Consider the following 22,161-nt stretch of genomic DNA (forward strand, 5'->3'; position numbering starts at 1 on the left):
AGATTGAACAAGATAGTAATTTAATATTTATGAGTCAAGTAAGAATTTAGAAGAATTTGTGAAATGGTGAAATTAGTGAATTAAAAGAATTTATTAGGTCAAACGGGTCAAAAATGAGGTATCGAGACCTCCAAGTTGAAAATCGAGCTATAAATATTTTTATAAATATTTATGGAGTGTCCTTGATTTAGTATTAAGGTTTCGTTAGAAAATTTTAACGTTTGGATGGCTAATTAATTAAAAGGACTAAATTGAAAATAGCGCAAAATTTGTTAAATTGTGAGTAAATAGCTTAAGTATTTAAAAAGATGGATTTAAAGAGCAATTAGACCCAAAGGTTAGTGGCTGGACGGTTTGGGTATGAAATAAGCAAGAAAACAATGTGAACAAGGGGCAAAATTGGAAATAGCATAAAAGTTAATAGTTAAATAATGATGTAATTGAAAAATCTAGACATTTCTTCATATTTTCTCAGCCAAAACGCCATAGAAGGTCTGGAGAAAGCTGGTTTTTCATATTTTTACATCATGTGAGTTTAATTCTTACTTTTCTTGATAATTTTTATGTTTCTATGACTTTTACAATTAGGTCCACTTGTAGAATTCATTAGTTTTTGATTTTATGGGTGAAATTGGAAGTTACCCTGGATGGATAAGGGAATTTTATGATGAATTATTATGAAATTTAAGTTCTAATTTCATATTAAGGTGGTTTTATTAAGTGATTTTGATAGGAAATGATATTTAGGACCTAATTGTGAAAAAGTTATGAATTGAAGGTTTCTGTTGAAATTAAGAATATAAAAGGTTTTGAAATAGTTTATGATGATAAAATAAAGTGTTAATTGAGAAAAATTAGTTCAATTGATGGGTGAATTGAGCAGGGACTAAATTGTGAAAACTGTAAATTTTGGGGTAAAAGTGCAATTTCGAAATTTGAACAGCATAAATTGTGAAGTGAAATAGAATTGAAATGGATGCTAATGAAGGAATGATTTTATAATTATAGATCAAGAAAACGAACTGAATCGTGGAAAGGAGAAAATTCAAGAATAGTCCCTGAATTTCTACGACTTTTGCAAATTAGTCCAGGTAAGTTCATATGGCAAAGTTCAATGTTTTGATATGAAAATCTTATGATTGTTAAAGTATTTTATTGTTGATGAATACTATCAATTTGCATTAACTAATAAATAATGTGTAACTAAAAGTACAAATTAGTAGGAACAATGGATTTGAGTGCTTCTATGCTGTGACCCTGATGAATTGACGAAAAATATGTGATAAGTGCGCCCGTTTAAGACCATAGCTGGGCTATGGCATCGGTACAATGTGATAATGTGACTCCGTATAAGACCATAGCTGGGCTATGGCATCGGTATAATGTGATAATGTGATTCCGTATAAGACCATGTCTGGGATATGGCTTCGGTATGATATGTGAACCGTGTAAGGCCATGGCAAGGCTATGGCTTCGGTGTGTGATGCGTAACAATGTGAAAGTCCATAGTTTACTACGGCAATGTGATAATGAATCACTCAATTCCCTTATTGTTCCCTAATTTGACAATGAAGTAAATGAGAAATGGGCCTAAGGGAGTTAAATTGTGAGTAGCCATATGGAAATTATTCCAATGAGTTATTAATGAAATTGTGATTTGGAGGATGAAATAGTTAAACTAATAGATATATGATTGTGTACGATATTTGATATGATTTGTGTTTTTATGCCTATGAGCTTACTAAGCTTCAATAAGCTTACTTGTGTGTGTTTAATATTTTTATGTAGATTGACTTGAAGTGAAGTGGGTAGATCGGATCAACACAACAGGGCACACTATTCAGATCAATTCCGGTAGTTTTTGTTTTATGTTTAAAGATTTATATGGCATGTATAGAGTTTGAATGAATTGAAGTAAAGATGTTATAAACTAGTTAACAATATTTGTACTAAAACAGTTTTTGGTAAGTAGCAGTAGTTTGACTTTGAAAAATCACTAAAAATATTAGAAATGGAATTAAATAATGAATAAGTTATGGAATCGAATCTTGATGAGTCTATTTTCATATGGAAGAAGCAAAACAAATATATGAGCTATATTTTATGAGATGTTTAAATTTTTGTGAAACAGGGCCAGAGCGATTTTTGGATCCCCTGTTCTGACTTTGGAAATTCACCATAAATTTTAAAAAGATAATTAGAAGTCATACTTTATATGTACAGATTCCTTATTGAGTCTAGTTTTATTAGAGACAAACGGCATAGTCATTGAAACTCTGTACAGAGAGATATCTGATTCGTAATATACAAAGGTCAGAGTAGTCAAACCCTGAAATAGGGGAGATTTTAACTAATAAACTGTACTAATTGACTTGACCAAAAATTCTAGAAAAAAATTGGTAAGTATATATATGAGTATAAATTCAGGGAAAATTTACGGATTTGAATTTCGAGTTTTATAACTCGAGATATGAATTATTTAGCAACTATGATGCAGTTGGACAGCTTGTCTGAAAAGTATGATATAAATTATCTAAATTTGGTTAAGTGCTCAAATAAGTTTAGTAGTGCCTTGTGCTCGACTCCGGCAACGGTCTCGGGTAAGGGGCGTTACAATATTTAACCTTTTATATAGTTTATTTTCAAATATATATTTTGTATGCATGTATATATATTATATTATCATTTCATGTATTTTGAACTATTGCATTATATTTTTATAATTTGTAAATGTTTTATTTATTCATTTTTTTAGTGTATGTCATTTATCTTATTTGTGTATAGTTTCATTTTTTATATGCTATGTTTAATTATTTCTTTTATGTGCTATTTTATGATATATATTGTTGTATAATTTTTGCATGTATTATGTTTTTCTTTTAGTTTACTTATGTTTTTTTTATCTTATATTAGTATGATTTTTTATTAAACGTATGTTCATGTTATTTAGTTTTGTCTTAATGATATTATTTATGTTTGTATGGAAATGTTAGAATATTTTGTACATCTATGCTTCATGATGCATTAATATGTCATCCTAAAACGTCATTTAAAATAATATTCCAAGGTTTTTTTTAAAAAAATAAAAGGCAATGCTTGATGTTTGGAAACTTCGAGAAAGGTAGTGCCCTAACTTATTGGGTTGCAACTTTTCTCGTTGAGTTCGAATAGTCAAGTACCCTTCTAAGTTTTTAAGGTTTTTTTTTAAAGTGCAAGCAACTATCTCGGAATTTCAAGGCGTTGTGTCCTAACTTACTAGATATGGCGTTTTGTTGTTTCGAGATATAGATTTCCAAAAAGGCTAACTTAGTGTCAAATATTTTAAAAATATTGTGTCCTAACTTATTGGATGTAATATTTTGATTCATTTGATAAAAGTGAACCTTAATTTTCAAAATAAAAAATATTAAAAGAGGACTGCATCTTAAAATTTTTTAAATTTCCGACATTTAAGACACTTGATAATCAATTAGGTACCAATTTTTTGGGCGTTACGAGGGTGCTAACCCTTCCTCGTACGTAACCGACTTCCGAATCTGTTTTCTTGACTTTTGTAGACCAAAATTAATGTTTTAAAACAAAACATTTTATAAGGTGATCCAATCACACCTAAAAAGATTGGTGGCGACTCCCGTTTTTTTTTTTTAAAGTCGATTCCCATTTTCCTAAAACTCAATTTAAAAATGGTTTCGACAGCTTGGCGACTCCACTAGGGACTAATAAGAGAGTCAAGCCGTGTAATTGATTATCTCTTGTCTTAATGTTGGAAATTAAAAATTTTAAAATTTAATTCTTTTTGCATTACATGTGTTTGTATTATTGCATGTGTTGCTATATCCTGATACGCATTGCATTTGCATGACCGTTGTGGTCACACCCTTAAGTGGGAGTGAGAAGCTATGCCTTCATGAGGTTTTCGCCTCCGTGCAGGATAGTGGATCACTTTCGGGATACATCCGTACCTATGGTTTCGTGAGATTTTCATCTCCGTGTTGCCATAGGGAAATGTATTCCCCTGAACTGAACTCGATTCAAATGAGCCTATAATGGGTAAGGATCGAGGAATTTGCTGGTTCGGGTACCTCAAACTTTAGAAACAAACCACATATAGAAAAACCGTAAGAGCTCAACCTAGATGAATTATACCGTAATTATTACCATTGCAGGTTATCTTTGAGTTTATTGTTATCATGTGATACTAACTATTTCCTTTCTTTTGTTGCATATCATTTCGCATTTAAAAGGTATCGATTTTCGGTCAGTTTCTAAGTTAGAGAGTTTTAATATGGAGAACGAACTTCTTGATAGAGTGGAGGACAACGCTAACGTCCATATATGGTCAGAGCAAACTCAGTTAGTAAAGGAAAATAGTCTAGCCATGGGATATGTGTCAGAGCTGTCAGACTACATTCGTATCAGCGTCACACAGGATAATCAGCATGAGTTAAAGGAAATATAGGATCAATGGGGTAGCAATGCCAAGCAGTTGTTCTACAACAACCTTGGGGACTTGCAGTACTTGCTTGACTTGGGAATAAACGAGAATTTGTTTCGGGCCATCACTTAGTATAGGAATCTTGTATACAGTTGCTTTACGCCGATATAGTACCCGTGGTGGAGGAATATTCAGTTTTGTGGCATTGTCCTATGATTCAAGTTGATAAAGTTTACTCAAGGGCTGACTGTATTCCAACTTTTGTGAGGAAGTTGATGAACGTCATGGAGAGAGGGAGTGAGCTAAAATAGAAAGAGCAGGAGGGAAAAGGGGCAGCCTTGGAATTCCTGCCTCTTTCGCCACTGGTGCGTCTCAATATTGTTTCCAATCAAAGTAGAATTGGATACGAGGAAGATTGTTTGATACCCTATGGCAAGGCGTGCTGCAGGAACTAAAGGGCAGAAGGTAATGTACTCACCAATCATTTCAAGGTGAACAAGAAGAGTACTGATGGACATTTCCACCATTATAACATTTCTCTTTCATATGAAGATGGTCGATGGTAAGAGTGTTGGAAGGAAAGTGATTGACAGAATGCATGGACCTACAAAGGTGAGTTGGATGGAAAGAATTGTGCCTATGATGGTAAGAGGTTTATTTATTATAGGACCAAACAACAAGCATGAGTTTACTATGTTGCACTTATCAGAGACAATGGAAATGCAAGCCCTGATGGTCTGTCAAAATGGACGCAAAACAATGAGATTAAAGAAGACCATATCATTTAAAGACCTTTAGAGATTAGCTATGCTGCGAAGGTACCGAGGCAGGATGCTCTGCATGGGTAGAAATCTGAAAGCTCTCAAGAAATATTGAGGATATAGGATATTATTTTAAGGTAGCACACTACAGAATGAGATACCTACTTGTTCACTAATCTATCTCAAAATAATCAGAACAACTTCACAGGTATTGGAGGAGGTGCCCTTAGCTGCACGGATTACCCCATAGGTGAGGTCGTAGCTCAAACTCAGGAGGCAGCTGATTATTTACAGACATTGACGACACAGGCTGACATATTGAGCACCAATATAAGCTACAATCTGATCGTGGCCAAGCGTTTGTTTTGTTGTTAAAACTTTAGGCATTAGGGCGAAAGCGTATTTGTAATCGATTTATATGTAAATATATTCTTTTTCTAAATAAAGTTTTCTAAATGGAATTGAATCGAGATCGATACCTTTTTGCATTCATGCATTTGCATTACATTACATCAAAGAAAAGAAGGTATTGATTCGAAATTCGATTCCTAAATAGAATAGTTTGTCATAAGGAAACGAATTTCTTGATAAAGTGGATTATAGTGCGGTCGTTTGAATATAGTCCAAATAAACACGACGAGAGAAAGCTGATAGTCCATGAAGGAATACATGATGTAATTGCCAGATATTCAAGCCAACAAAGGTTATCCAAGAGCACGACGAGAGAAAGCCGGAAGTCCACGAAGGAATACATGACTTGATTTAATTGCCAACAAAGATTATCCAAGAGCTGGCACTTTTTGATGAGTATCATGGAGATAAGCGAGCAAGAGATCGAGGCTCAGATTAAACAGCAAGGAGCAAAGGCATCTTTTAGAGAATTTACAGGATTCGACCGTGAAGAAAAGATCAGCGTTTACTTGGACTATGAAGGGCAAGACCACATATGTAATATATTTTCATGTAAAGAAATCTATTTTCTAGAAAAGTTATTCTAATGGAATTGAATTCAAGATCAACATCTCCTTTTCTTTTGCATTCATTCATTTGCATTGCATCACATCACATGCATTTAAATCCATAAAAAGACCCTAAATAGTTAAAGTTATTAAAAAGAGAAAGAAAAAGAGAGAGAGAGAAGAGGGTCACGGCTAAGTGAAAAAGAAGTTGAATAGGAATTAACGATGTTCCCTTACATATCCCCGACTTTTGTGTCAGGAGAGATAGCTTACTATGAGAAGGGGGTGTTTGGAAATGAAAATCATCCCATCAATGTCATACATGAGGAAGGGACTGAACAAAGACATCTTAAGGGCATTCGCCCTTACGAACAGGGAAGTTCTTTAAACAATTGGACTGCAGAAGAACTTCCTGTAATCTTTAGGAATTTTACGGAGTAATATTCAGAACACTCTTGTTGCTCTAAAGCCTAGGAGTAATGAGATTTCTTTTGAGAAGTGGGCTCATGTTCAGACATTTTTATTTTCAATAAAACATACTTGTATTATTTATCCGAGTAAATATTCTTTCATTCTGATTCTTTTGACCTTTGACATTCTTTATAAATTTTTATTTTTTTATGTAAATAGTCATTCTTGAATTCAATTATTCCTTGTATATTCTTTTGTGTGCCTATAGATCCCTAGATATCAATGACACGGGCAATGGTACTACAGATTTAGAGTTCCTTTTGAGTGCGATATGTGTTTAGAGGAATCTCAATACTTTGAAGGTGACAGAAATTCTGACTTGTTTCTGAATTTGTTGAAAATGGTTTTTACCTCATGAAGTGGTGGTAGGAAATATAGCCTTAGAGGAAGGAAAGATTGCGAAATTGGAATTAGCTGAGGAGACAAAACAAGACCTTGTTGAGACTATTATGGGAATTCAAAAATGTAGTCCAAATACGCAGGCAGCAGGATTTGCAATTTCCAGGATAAACATGAGGTTTTAGGGCACTGTTGGTCCACCATGGAAAGGGATTGCATCAGTTGTACAATAAATGCCAAATTTAAAGGAGTCAAGACTTATGGAGCATGTATGTTATGGGCCCGAGCTCGTCAAAAGTTTCAAGCTGACAATGACTCATCTTTGTGGATGTCAACTACTCCATTAAGAGAGGAAGATAGCTTCATATGCCAATATTACAAAGTCAAAAGTCATCCATTTCAAAAAAAAAGATTATATATAACTGCACAATGCCAAAAGTTTCCAGTCTTTTCAAAGATAATGTGCCATACCACAGTACAACAAAAGTTGCCAAAATAAAAGAAAAAGAAAAAAAAACAAATTACAGAAGATGACCGAGACTGGTAAAAATTGGCATAAGAAACTACCACCTACTCTCTATGCTTATGTTGGGGCAAACACCTTCAATTCTAGTTGTTTCAAAGGTTCCAACCAACATCCTTGGAATGGGTGCATTGTTTGGCTTTCCTGAGCAGTCTGATGTGCCATCAATAGCTGTGATGGTTAGCTCCAGGCAGTGGCCATTGATTTCCAGCTATGGGGCATTAGGCCATACACAGTCTCTGAAGCTTAAAATGATAGATTCTTTCTTCAAAACCAGTTTCTGACAAAGTGGATGACAGTATCATGAAGGAAGCTCTCTTAGAATTTTATACAAGTTCAGGGAAGAGGAAACCTAATCAAATCATTATTTTCAGGGATGGGGTTAGCGAGTCTCAATTCAATCAAGTTTAGATCAAGTTATTGAGGCTTACAAGTTCCTTGACGAGAAGTGGAACTCTAAAGATTGTGGTTATTGTTGTACGGAAAACCATCATACCAAATTTTTTCAGCAGGGATCTCCTGGCAATGTGTTACATGGTACTGTCATTGACAACAAAGTATGCCATCCAAAAAACAATGATTTTTACCTTGGTACCCATGCTGGAATGATTGGAATCACGAGGCAGACCCACTATCATGTTCTTTTAGACCAGGCTGGGTTTTCGGCTGATGATCTGCAAGAGTTTGTTCATTCTCTATCCTATATGTATCAAAGGAGCACCATAGCCATATTGGTTGTGGCTCTTATTTGCTATGCCCATTTGGCAGCTTCACAGTTGGGGGCAATTTATGAAGATTAGGGATGCTTCAGAAACATCATTGAGTCATGGTGGAATGTATGCTCCGGGAGTAATCTCTGTACCTCAGCTTTCCAAGTTGAAGGATAAAGTTAGAAACTTTATTCTTGTCTGTTGAGAATCATTGAACCATCTTTTTGTAGGGTGTGACAAACAACAGCCAGGACTGCTGCTGGGGCAATCCCTTTCTCATGGGTTTATGAATCAAGATTTTTCCTCCAAGCTTTGATGGAGTCAAGAATTGAATACCTCTAGTAAACTTAACTTGAAAGTATTTATCCTAAGCAAATGTACCAAGAATTGATGACACAGACTTATGACGAAGAAGGTTTGTCCAAAAGAATTTCATAAAGGAAACCTTGTGCTGAAAGAGATCCTTCCCATGCAAAAGGATGTCGAATTGGGAAGGGTCATATGTTGTAAAGAGGGATTTCTCTAGAGGTGCACTGATTTTGACTAGAAATGGATAGGAAGAATTTATCTGATCTAGTTAATTCGGACTCGGTCAATGAGTACTTTGTCTGAAGGAGAAAGGAAGCCAAGGTGAAAACCCGCAAAGGGCACTTTGGTACTTCTATTTCAAAAAAAAAAAGGAAAAAGAAAAGAAAAAAATAAAAAGAAAAAGAAAAAAGAGAAAAAAATAAAAAAAATGGAAAGGCCAAGGTGAAAACCCGCAAAGGGCGTCTTGAGACCAAAGGGGTTTTGAGTTGAAATCCCGACAGGGCAGCTCAAATTTGGAAAGTCACACGGTAATCTTGCTATATCTGATTCAACGAAGAGTGAGGCGCGTTGCATATCGGGGCATCGACAAAGTACTTTGGGTTTTTGAAACACATGTTGAACTCAAGAAAGTCTTCATGGAGCTGGCATATAAACGCTCAAGTGGCAATATCTAGGGCATCTAACTTTGGTCCTGTTTGCTATCTTTAGATTCTTATTCTTCTCAAAGATGGGCTTTTAGATTAATTTCCTTTGTATTTTTGACAAATTTATTCAAATCTAATTATCCTCAGGATCAATTTATTTGTCTCCCATTATTCATAAAGCATGTTGCATTGAAATAATGATAGATGAACTAAAATATCTTCACAAATGAAGTTTTGCATATTACTTTGGAAATTTCTAGAGAATACAAGAAACTGAAACAAGACAATTGTTTAAGGAATTCCCATATGTGAGGGTCGGATATACTCGGGGAAACTGAAATTTCTTCTTCAGTCTAAATGGTGATTGAACAAATCAAACGATTTGATCCTAGGAAAGGATCATCTTACAGACATTTTCAGCGGGTCATAGCATTTGAAGAATGGTACAAACCCACAAGTTGAGTTGGAATGAGACTTCGAGAGAAGTAAGGATAAACTTCGATGAAGGAATGAGTGATGAGATCCGAAATAGGAATCATTTTCAACATTTTACATTATAACATGTCGAATTAGGAGAGTTTGACTCACTTCGATCGTAGCATCCTAATTATTAGGCATGAAATCATACGTATTCTACAGGTTATGTCTTTTATGGGACAATGTAGATCAAAGAAACAAGATTTGGCATCCCTGTGTTTATAGCGAATAGATCGAAGATAGCAGATCAGACAATCCTGTGCTTACAGCGAAGCAGATCGAAGATTTTAGCATGGAATCCCTGTGTTTATAGGGAACAAGTTGAAGATAGCAGATTTGGCATCCCTGTGTTTATAGGGAACAGATCGAAGATTTCAGCATGGCATCCCTGTGTTTATAGGGAATAAGTTGAAGATAGCAGTTTTGGCATCCCTGTGTTTATAGGGAATAGATCGAAGATAACAGATCTGACACTCCTGTGCTTACAGCGAAGCAGATTGAGGATTTCAGCATGACATCCCTGTGTTTATAGGGAACAAGTTGAAGATAGCAGATTTGGCATCCCTGTGTTTATAGGGAACAGATCGAAGATAACAGATCTGACACTCCTGTACTTACAGCGAAGCAGATCGAGGATTTCAGCATGGCATCCCTGTGTTTATAGGGAACAAGTTGAAGATAGCAGATTTGGCATCTCTGTATTGTCAGAGAGCAGATCGAAGATACCAGATTTGGCATCTCTGTATTGGCGGAGAGCAGATCAAAGACATAGCTGATTTGGCTTTCACGTGTTTACGTTGAAGCAAATCTAAGATGATTTGGCATCTCTGTATTGTCAGAGAACAAATCGAAGTCTGGCATCTCCACTTCGACGGAGGGCAGACACATAGCAGATCCAACTTTTAGATGTTTATACTGAAGTAGATCTAAGATGGTTTGGCATCCTTGTGCTTACAAGGAGTAAATCGAAGACATAGCTGATTTGGCTTTCACATGGTTACGTTGAAACAAATCTAAGATGATTTGGCATCTCTGTATTGTCAGAGAACAAATCGAAGTCTGGCATCTGCACTTTGACGGAGGGCAGGCACATAGCAGATCCAACCTTCAGATGTTTATACTGAAGTAGATCCAAGATGGTTTGGCATCCTTGTGCTTACAAGGAGCAAATCAAAGACATAGCTGATTTGGCTTTCACGTGCTTACGTTGAAGTAAATCTAAGATGATTTGGCATCTCTGTATTGTCAGAGAACAAATTGAAGTCTGGCATCTCCACTTCGACAGAGGGCAGACATATAGCAGATCCAACCTTCAGATGTTTATACTGAAGTAGATCCAAGATGGTTTGGCATTCTTGTGCTTACAAGGAGCAAGTCGAAGACATAGTTGATTTGGCTTTCACGTGCTTACGTTAAAGCAAATCTAAGAGGATTTGGCATCTCTGTATTGTCAGGGAACAAATCGAAGAAGCAGATTTGGCGTTTCTGTGTTCGACGGAGAGCAGATCGAAGATATCAACATGACAGTCATGAGTTTGCAAGGAGCAGATTGAAGAAGCAAATTTGGCGTCTCTGTATTAGACGGGGAGCAGATCGAAGATAACAAATTTGGCGTCTCTGTATTAGACGATGAGCAGATCAAAGATAGAAGATATCGCCTTTCTGAGTTGCAGTGAAGCAGATTGAAGCCGTCAAGAGGCCATTTAAAGAAGATCAAGGATCAAGAACTCAAGACTCGGCGAGCCCGGGCAAAATTGGTCCTTTTATAGTCTTCGCTCTATTCCTGTTACACAACAATGAACAAAGAGGGGCAGCTGTAGACACTCAATTTTTCCCAGCCCATTTCAGTATTTAAAATAATAAACCCCAAAAAATAAAAATAAAACAAAGTCCAAGTCTAGTACAAAATCACAAACATATAATTTGGCCCAATCGGAATGGCCCATTACTTGAAAAGATTTAAGGTCCATCTATAAGCTTGACTCATATGGAAATATAATCTTTAAGGATATGCAATCTTATATATGATATGCAATCTTAGATATGATACAATCATAGATATGATATGCAATCTTAGATATGATATGCAATCTTGAAGATATGATCTTTTAATCTTGGAGATTTAATTTGTAGATATCCTTTAATCTTAACCGTTGATGTAATTGATCTGTACCGTTAGATTTGGGGAGGCTCAACTATAAATAGAGGCCTCTCCCTTCATTGTAAATCACTTGAGTTTTGGGAAGCAATAAGAATTCTTGAGAGCATTCACTCAAATTTCTCTCCCTCTTGCGTTCTTACTCTCTGTGGTTTGTTCTTATTTTATTCTTTGTCTATCTTAGTTTTTCAACCTTTTTATTTTAATTTCTTCATTTTTCAAATATGCATATTTATTCCTATCTTTTATACATTTGATTATGTATTTATATATTATAATATTTAACCTTTTATATAGTTTATTTTCAAATATATATTTTCTATGCATGTATATATATTATATTATCATTTCATGTATTTTGAACTATTGCATTATATTTTTATAATTTGTAAATGTTCTATTTATTCATATTTTTTTTCAGTGTATGTCATTTATCTTATATGTGTATAGTTTCATTTTTTATATGCTATGTTTAATTATTTATTTTATGTGCTATTTTATAATATATATTGTTGTATAATTTTTGCATGTATTATGTTTTTCTTTTAGTTTACTCATGTTTTTTTATCTTATATTAGTATGATCTTTTTTATTAAACGTATGTTCATGTTATTTAGTTTTTTCTTAATGATATTATTTATGTTTGTATGGAAATGTTAGAATATTTTGTACATCTATGCTTCATGATGCATTAATATGTCATCCTAAAATGTCATTTAAAATAATATTCCAAGGTTTTTTTTTTAAAAAATAAAAGGCAATGCTTGATGTTTGGAAACTTCGAGAAAGGTAGTGCCCTAACTTATTGGGTTGCAACTTTTCTCGTTGAGTTCGAATAGTCAAGCACCCTTCTAAGTTTTTAAGGTTTTTTTTAAAAGTGCAAGCAACTGTCTCGGAATTTCAAGGCGTTGTGTCATAACTTACTGGATGTGGCGTTTTGTTGTTTCGAGATATAGATTTCCAAAAAGGCTAACTTAGTGTCAAATATTTTAAAAATATTGTGTCCTAACTTATTGGATGTAATATTTTGATTCATTTGATAAAAGTGAACCCTAATTTTCAAAATAAAAAATATTAAAAGAGGACTGCATCTTAAAATTTTTTAAATTTTCGACATTAAAGACACTTGATAATCAATTAGGTACCAATTTTTTGGGTGTTACGAGGGTGCTAACCCTTCCTCATACGTAACCGACTCCCGAATCTATTTTCTCGACTTTCGTAGACCAAAATTAATGTTTTAAAACAAAACATTTTATAAGGTGATCCAATCACACCTAAAAAGATTGGTGGCGACTCCCGTTTTCATTTTTTTTAAAGTCGATTCCCATTTTCCTAAAACTCGATTTAAAAATGGTTTCGGCAATGAACATACCAACTAGCACATAGCTATAAACATTACAATAAGTATATCAACCCTATTACATGCCATATTAGCCTATATGTTCACAAAATCTACCAAAGAATTCTCGAGATAGTGTGAATCTTCGAGTTGATCTGATCGCCCGATTATCCATAAAATGCTATCTACAAGAGAACACAATAAAACACGAGTAAGATTGTATAAAGATTAGTAAGCTCATCAATTAAATGATAAATCTTACAAAAAATAACACAATAATTCAGGTAATTAGTTAAATGAATAAACTCCCTGTTACGACCTAATATTAGAACTCCTGTCAAACACAGTTCACAACAAGTAAGAAATGTTCAAATGTTAATACGATAAATAATCAATGCCCGATGAATGTTTTATGGATACGAGTACATGGTTAATCATCCGAAACACGCCAAACACTCATATGAGCTAATCTAACCAATAACACTCCTCAGCATTAAGTGCCTAGCTCGAAGGTTAACAACTACCCCCATAAACATGCCAGCAAACACTGAAGTATAACTCGATAGTCCGTAAAAAATGCCAGACTTTGATATAATAAGGTAAATAGGAAATAAGCAGTGTACGCCCTAAAAATTTAAATGTTTGATTAAGAAATGCTAGCATAATTAAATCTTTGTTTTTGTGGTTATGTGCTCTGCTTATGTGTTTGATGTCAGAAGTTCAAGTCGCGTCTGTAGAAATTTTTTCTATTTTACTCTATACTAACCTCTATCCTTGAATGGTTGACTTAAATTTAATTCTGTGTAAATTTGCGTTAAGAATGAGCCTGCTGGTTCACTGGTTAAGTATTCTCCCCCTTATTGATCCTATGTTCGAGTTTCAACGTATGCGTTAAGAAAGATGTTTTATTAATGTCAAAATTTTGAGTGGTGGTTTTAAACATTAAATTAACGTTCTCTATTTCTACAATGTCCTTTCTTTTTCTTTTTCTTTTTCTTCTTGTTCCCTCTTTTCTTTTTCTTTTTTGTGTTCGGTTTGTCTCTCGTTTTTAGTTGACGTTAAATCCTCTACAATATATTTGTGTAAGTGCATTCTTTGTGTTGTAGATTAAAAGTTAATTGTGTAAGTTTTGCTGTAAATTTCTTCAAAACATCGGGGTCATTCTGTCGAAATGACTCTATCTTTGTTGGGTTGAATTCTTGTGATTAAACAGCTTTTGGCTTCTTTATATTAGGTGTAGGTGTTGGAAGTAACGTTTCTTGACAGGTTAATTTGAGTGGTTGCCGCTAATTTGCTGGTAAGCATTAGTTTCATTAGAGGTTTTATGTCGAAGTTTTTGAATAGTTTAGTAAGTATTAATTTGTGCGAATTACGTTGTTTTAGTCATTTATTTGGTTTTTGGTTGGCTAATTTAGGCTCTGGGGTTTCTCTGTGTCGTTTCTATTCAAAACTACTTTAGGTGTACCAAAAATTTATGTTTTTATGAATTTTGGACGTCAAAAACATAGCTGTCGACGTCACATGGCCATTTGATAGGCCGTGTAACTCGCTGTTCACCAAGTTAGAGCTTTATGAGTGTGTGTACTGACCGTGTATGGCAAAGTTAATGCAAGATTCATACGAGCTAAGGAGACGGGTGTTTGTCCAGGCCTTGTAACTCACTGTCTACAAAAATTAGGATCACACGAGTAGACGACACGATCGTGTGAGACACACGAGAATGCACACAGGCATGTGCCAGGCCAAATGGGCTGGCTATACAGGCCGTGTGAAACCACGTAGGCCTGTGGATCAATATACGAAATTTTTACGCTTGGATCACGAGTGTCGCTTGAAACAAATACAAGCTTTCTGTGAGGCCGTATGATTGAATTAAACAGTATAAACTGATATTCTATGACTTGAGACTATATAATAAAAATTTGTGTGGGTAATGGTATCGATCTATTCTATTTGAGTATGAATTGTATCTGAATGTTCGTAAAGGACTCTATATTAACTGTCATTTGAAATCTGCATTTGCATTGGGTGAGAATTGAGTAAGGGGGAAGTATTCTATTCTGAAATAGTGGTTAAACCACTAGTATCTGTACTCTGATCTAGCAGCTAGATTGGAATCACTGAAACATGTCAAATCGACACTATATGGTGTGTAGGGTTAGATGGGTAGTAATTACCCATTTGGTGTGTTGGGTTGGTCGGAAATGGTGTATAGTGGTTGGGATTAAGAAAATTGTATATATTATGTTTTGTTCTGTATCTGACTAAACTGATTTGTTATATGTTTGTACGATTCTGATTTGTAATTGAATGAATTGTCTCTTGAGTCTGATTCAACATTTTCATTTGGATATCTACTTATTTAACCATAACTCTATTGAATATGTATATAGTTGGTTTATTTATGAGAAATTAATGCATTGTTTTGTTCAATGAATTACAAGCAAATCACAAACTTGAACGGGTCAGTAGATAGAGAGCTTGATTTTGCTGTTTTAAACTGTTTAGTACAACTAGTATTGTTAATTTACTTTTAGTATTTTCAACTTAGTTGGATGATAAACCTCAAACTGCTTGCTTTGTTATTTCTTTAAATCTTATATGACTCCAAATGGTTTTAAAGCTAAGTTATGAAGTTATGTTTTTCAATATCGTTCGTTGTAACTCTCCAGGCTTGGCCTTATCGTCTAGGTCGAATATGGGGTGTTATAAGAAGGAATCATTGTCTCATCTCAAGTTAAACCCATACAGCGCACACTATAACCTATTGGCATGTCAATAATACTCTACGTTCATAGTTTCAGGAGATTTTCATGGTAATCAATTCTATAATGTTTTGTTATTCAAATCTCAAGTGCAACCATACAATAATATCCAAGTCACAACAAATTAATTCATCCCAAAATAAACCTAAAAATATTAAAATTAAACCGAGCGAACTTATCGACTAATGCAGTGACAACCATAATATAGGGACTACTCCGCTATATTCTCTTTTCCGTGGTTCACAACGCGTTCTTGATCTAGAACAACAATTTCATTCAATTTACTATACCAATAACAAAATTAAATCATTTTATGCAATTAAGTCCCTTTTTGGCATCTTATAAAATTACCCTCAACTTTTCACTTTTATTCAATTTAATCCCTAAGTTCAAAACATGCAAATTTAACCATTTTTTATTCACATTCAAGCTTGGTCGAATATACAAGGGCCTCTCTACAGCTCCTATTTGCTATTAATTCACATTAAGTACAAGTTATTCTACCACTTTAACAAATTAGTCCTTAGACGTTAAAATGATCAAAAACCACTTTACAAAACAATCCAATCTAACAACAAAACTTAATAATCTTCCATAAAAATTCAAGAAACAACTCAAATCAATAATGAAAAAAGATATAACATTTGATAGTTTTACGAATTGATCCCAGTGTTAGCTAGATTAAGTTAATACGAGCTCAAAAACGTAAAAATCACTAAAAAACAGACGAAGTTTCACCTACCTATTGAGGACTTAAAGTTAACCGAATGGTGTTCTCTACTTACTCTAGGGTTTTGACTAACGTAAAGAAAATATAATGAAGAAGATGATAAAATTTCATTTTATTTTTGTGTAATTTAACTTAGTAAAATAATTACAATTTTACCCTTTTTAATTTCACCTGATATTTGAGTAAAATGGTAGCCAAAATCGTCCACTCACCCTTCTAATGGTGTAATTACCAGTTAAGTACCTTACTATCCTTTTTAATTAACATTTAGTACCTTTAATTAACGGACTCAACTTTTGCAGCTTTTACGATTTAGTCATTTTCTTTAATTAACTATCAAAATGATAAAATTTCTTAATCAAAATTTAATACGACACTAATGCCATCAGAAATATTAAATAATTAATATTCACAGACTGAAATGTCAGAGTTGTGGTACCGAAGCTATTATTTCTGATACTATTGAAAAAAGGGCAGTTACAACTCTCTCCTCTTTGGAAATTTAATCCCTGAAATTTCTTACTAGAATAGGTTCTGATATTGTGATCTTATCAGGTCTTTAGTTCCTCATGTAGCTTCCTCAACCCCATGATGATTCCATAAGACTTTAATTAATGTCACTTTTTTATTTCGGAGTTCCTTTACTTTACTTTCTAAAATCCTAATCGGTTCTTCAGAATACGATAGATCTGACTTTATCTCAACCTCATAGGGAGTAATGACATGTAAAGGGTTTGACCTGTACCGTCTCAACATCGAAATATGAAAAAAATTGTGAATCTTTTCAAGTACTGAAGGTAGAGCTAACCTATAAGCTACAAGACCAATTCTTTTTGTGATATCATATGGCCCAAAAAAATCTCAGACTCAACTTTCCTTTTTTGCCAAAATGAAACACTTTTTTCCATGGTGAAACTTTCAGGAACACTCGATCACTAATAGTGAATTCCATATATTTTCTTTTCAATCTGCATATGATTTTTGAAGATATGACATTGCTTTTAAACAATCATGGATTGTCCAAACCTTATTTTTCATCTCACGCATCAAATCAATAACAATTAGCTTAGATTCACTTGATTCTGACCAATACAACGGTGTTCTACATTTTCTTCCATAGAGGGCTTTAAATGGTGCCGTCTTAATATTAGATTAATAGTTGTTATTATACCCAAATTCTACCAACGGTAAATATCTCTCCCAGCTACCCTCAAACTTAAGAATGCAACACCGTAACATATCTTCCAGAATCTGTATCACATATTCTAATTGTCCAACGGTAAATAACGAATGGTATGCTTACTGAAATAAAGTTTAGTGCCCAAAGCTCCATGAAGCTTACCCTAAAATCTCGAGGTAAATCTCGGGTCTCTATCAGAGATAATATATAATAGAACTCCGTGCAATCTAACAATCTCTGATACATATAATTCTGCTAACTTCTCAAGTGAATAATCAATTTTGATTGGGATAAAATGAGTTAACTTCATTAGTCTGTGAACAATAATCCAAATTGAGTCTTTCTTCCTCAATGTCACTAGTAATACCAATACAAAATCCATCGTAATACGCTCCCATTTCCACTCAGAAATAGTAACAAGCTGTAATAATCCTGATGGTACCTAAAGTTTAGCTTTTACCTGCTGACAAACTAGATATTTAATCACAAACTTAGAAATCTCACGTTTCATACCTGGCCACTAGTACATTTTCTTTAGGTCATTAAACATTTTAGGACTACACGGATGAATGGAGTATATACTACTGTGGGCCTCTGATTATATGTCTTGCCTTAATTATGGATTATTCGGGACACACAACCTATTATGAAAATACATCATACCATTATCACCTACAATAAATCCTCTAGTCAAGTCACTCTAAATCTGTTCCCGTTTGGCTAACAACTTTGGATCATCATCTTGTAATTCTCCAATCTGCTGGAGGAATAACGAACTAGTCCTGAGCTAAACTATAATAAAACCCAACATATTCCAAAGATAAATGTGTATTCATTGCTCTCAAATCAAATAATAATTTCTAACTTAAAGCATCTACAACCACATTAGCCTTCCTGGGGTGATAATAGATTACAAGATCATAATCATTCAGTAACTCTAAACCCCGTTGTAGTTTCAGATTCAATTCCTTTTGAGTCATCAAATGTTTCAAAATTTAGTGATCTGTTAATATGTGTCATTTTTCACCGTAAAGGTAGTAATGCCAAATCTTCAGAGCAAAAACAATAGCAACTAACTCCAAGTCATGTATAGGTTAATTCTTTTCATGAGGCTTTAACTGGCGAGAAGCATAGGTTATTACTTTCCCAGCTTGCATCAATACACATCCCAATCTACTAAGTGACGCATCACTGTAAACAATAAATTCCTTCCTAGATTTAGGCTATGTCAATACTGGAGCTTCTGTTAACATTTTTTTAACCGATCAAAACTCTATTGGCACTCATCTGACCAAACATACTGGACATTCTTCTGTTGTAACTGGGTCATTAATGAAGCTGTTATAGATTTTTTTAACAAAACGACGATAGTAACCTACCAGTCTCAGAAAACTCTGTACCTCTAAAATATTCTTCTTACCTTTACAGTTATTAATAAAAGAAATTTTACTCAGATTGATACATATCCCATCTGTTGAAACCACGTGTCCAAGAAATCCAACTTCTTGAAGCCATAATTCACACTTGTTGAATTTTGCATACAACTGTTTTTTACGCAAAATCTATATTACAGTTCTCAAATGCCGAGCATGTTCATATTTTGTCTTGGAGTAGATCAATATATCATCTATAAATATTATAAACCATAAGCTATACATATTCTTACCCCATGCTTGGCATACTTATGGATGAATTTTCCTTGGTTTTATTGAATTCGATGCTCGTAATCCTTTAATTTCATGTTTTATACTCAAGAGAGCATAGTAAAGATAAAAGAGCAAGAAACAAACCAAAAAGGGACAAAATAGGCTAATTTTAGCGTTCTATATGGACTAGGCACTTCCACACCCCCGTGCGTGTCGGCATTAAATAAAGTCAGAATTGTAAACGGCCTGAAACTTTCATACGGGCGTAGCAGACGGCCTTGTCCTTGTCAAACCCAAGTTTAATTCTATTAAGAAAAGGCTAATTTTGGGCTATTCTGGGCATTCCAAAGTCTATAAAAACACCTTAGAAGAGGACCAAAAAGGACACGCATAATAGAGGGTAGAAAATACTCAAGGATAGCCATCGGGATCAGCTCAGAAGTAGGATCTACTTCAAGACTGAAGATCTTCATTATCTTTTCTTAGAAGTTCTTTGGTTTCTTTATGTTTTGTTGTTTTCCCAATTTTGATATGTTTTCAATTATTATGAACTAAACTCCCTAAACACCTAAGGGAGATAAAATCTAAGACGGATCTTATTACTATTTGAATTATATGATAAATACTTGTTCTTATTCTTAATTGTGAGTTTTAATCCTTGTTTTAATATTCCAGGATATATAATTCAGGTTTTGATGTGCTTATTCAGTGGAGTAAAAGTCCCTGTTTAAAAGTAGATCTTCCATAATTAAGGGGACTTGCATGCAATCTTACAGATAGGACGACATAAATCTGCCGGCTTAGAGTCAAATCTATTAAGGGAATCCATAGATCGAATTAATACGATAGTAGGGGTTTTAATTAGTAAGAGATTTCAATTAATCAACCTAGAGTTAGTTGTTTTTAGTCTCGAAAGAGATAATGACATAAATTAGAGATTTCTACGGATTAAGTCAAGTGAATAAATCGTCTAATTCAGAAGTAAAAAGTGAAGTCTAGGTGAATTCGTCCTTGGGTATTGTCTTCTCTATCAATTTTTCAAACAGTATTTTCTAATTTTTTATCTCTGTCGTAATCTTAGTCAATTAGATAATTAGTCTTAGTTTAAAACATCCCTTAATTCTTAAGTTAGATAATAAAAAGATAGTTGTACAGCCCAAATTTTGCCCGGGCTAAAAAGCCCAACATCTAAAAACCCAACAGCCCAAAACCCTTTAACACTAGCCCATAGCAATTAAAAAAAAGAAAAAAAAAGAAGACTAAAAAAAAAAAACCTAGCCATCACCCCTATGCTTGACTCGGCCAACTTGCCCTGTCTCATTGCCCATACCTCCACTTACTCCATCCCCGTATGTCCCGCTCCATGTTTTGGCCCATGTTTCATGCCCCTCGTTCTCCACAACTTCAACACCTGCAATTGGAGCAAAGAGATAGGTAGAAAATGTATGGTTGTTGGCTATAAAACCTTCAATTTTTCATTGTAAAAGGGGGAGAAGAGATTGTACTAAAGAGGTTTTTTTTTAGAAAAAGAACAATGATACTACATGCAATAGAGAGCTTTCTTTTTCGAATATAATAGAGAATATACAAAGTCAAGAGTAAATCGAGAATTGGGACTGAGGTACTAAAGTTTATATACAAATCTCATGCAAGAATCAGTAAAAATACCCACCAAGGAATAGTTTCAAAGGTGATTTTATTTTGTTTTTCTTCAATTTTTTTTCAAATCGGATCCACAATATAAGTTAAAAATAGGAGAGAAGAAGGGAGACTTACCGCGCCTCATGTTTGCGCCGTCGAGAGGGCCTTGCTTCGCCGGTCGCCGGCGACCTTTGGGTGGTTGAAGGCCTGGGCATAAGCCTTTCGGCGAAGAGCAGAGAGGGGGGGGGGGGAGTGTGAAGATTTCAAACTTTTCCTTAGAAAAGTCAAAGCTTAAATTTTTAAAGGAAAAAATGAATTGAAATGGGTTTTAACTTTGTATAATAAAACAAAACAGCATGCCAGTACATGTTTTGACTGGGTCCACACGCATTTTACCCTTAAATGGGTAATTTGCGTGGCCAGTCCTTCCTATTTGCGCCATCCTTGATTTGACCCTATTTGGTTTCTTTAATTTGGCCCTAAAATTTATCGCGATTTTCAATTTAATCCTAGCTGGTGCTATGCGTTCTAGAAAGGGGGTTATTGCACTTTAGGCCCTTCGTTGTTTCATGCGTGTTTAAATAAGCCCTTTTCTTTTTTTTTTTATTTTTAATTTGCCCCAAAACTTTAGCCCTTTTTTTAATTTAAGTTGAATTTTATATTATCTTTGCTATTTTAATTTATAATATTAGTTCCAATAATATTATATATATACTTTTAAATACACTATTTTATTTTCTATTATTATAAATATTAATATTTTCCTTCCGTTATTATTATATCGTATCGTCCTTTTTTATTATCATATCATTATGTACACATTATTTATATTATTTTTACTACTATTATTATATCTATTATTAGTATTAGTATTATAATTACTATTATTACACTTTTATATATATATATTTATATGTAAAGTTATCAATGGTTATTTTTATCATCATCTTAATATTAATATGTATTTATTTTTAACATATATATGTGTATATTTATGAGGTATTATTAATAATTGTTTTGTAACATTATTATTATTTCTAATGTGTATGTATTATATATATATATATTTAA

At 34.0% G+C, this 22,161-nt stretch overlaps 1 long non-coding RNA gene across 1 annotated transcript; it reads right to left on the bottom strand.

Moving 5' to 3' along the window:
- Positions 1 to 20,548: 20,548 nt before the first annotated feature.
- On the bottom strand, positions 20,549 to 21,408 carry LOC107949345 (uncharacterized). Its single transcript, XR_001697714.2, has 2 exons — positions 21,226 to 21,408; positions 20,549 to 20,860 (listed from the first exon to the last, which is right to left on the bottom strand). It is a non-coding gene; the product is annotated as an uncharacterized lncRNA (long non-coding RNA).
- Positions 21,409 to 22,161: the final 753 nt, after the last annotated feature.

Source organism: Gossypium hirsutum, chromosome A04 (genome assembly GCF_007990345.1).
Source record: "Gossypium hirsutum isolate 1008001.06 chromosome A04, Gossypium_hirsutum_v2.1, whole genome shotgun sequence".
Lineage (NCBI taxonomy): Eukaryota > Viridiplantae > Streptophyta > Magnoliopsida > Malvales > Malvaceae > Gossypium > Gossypium hirsutum.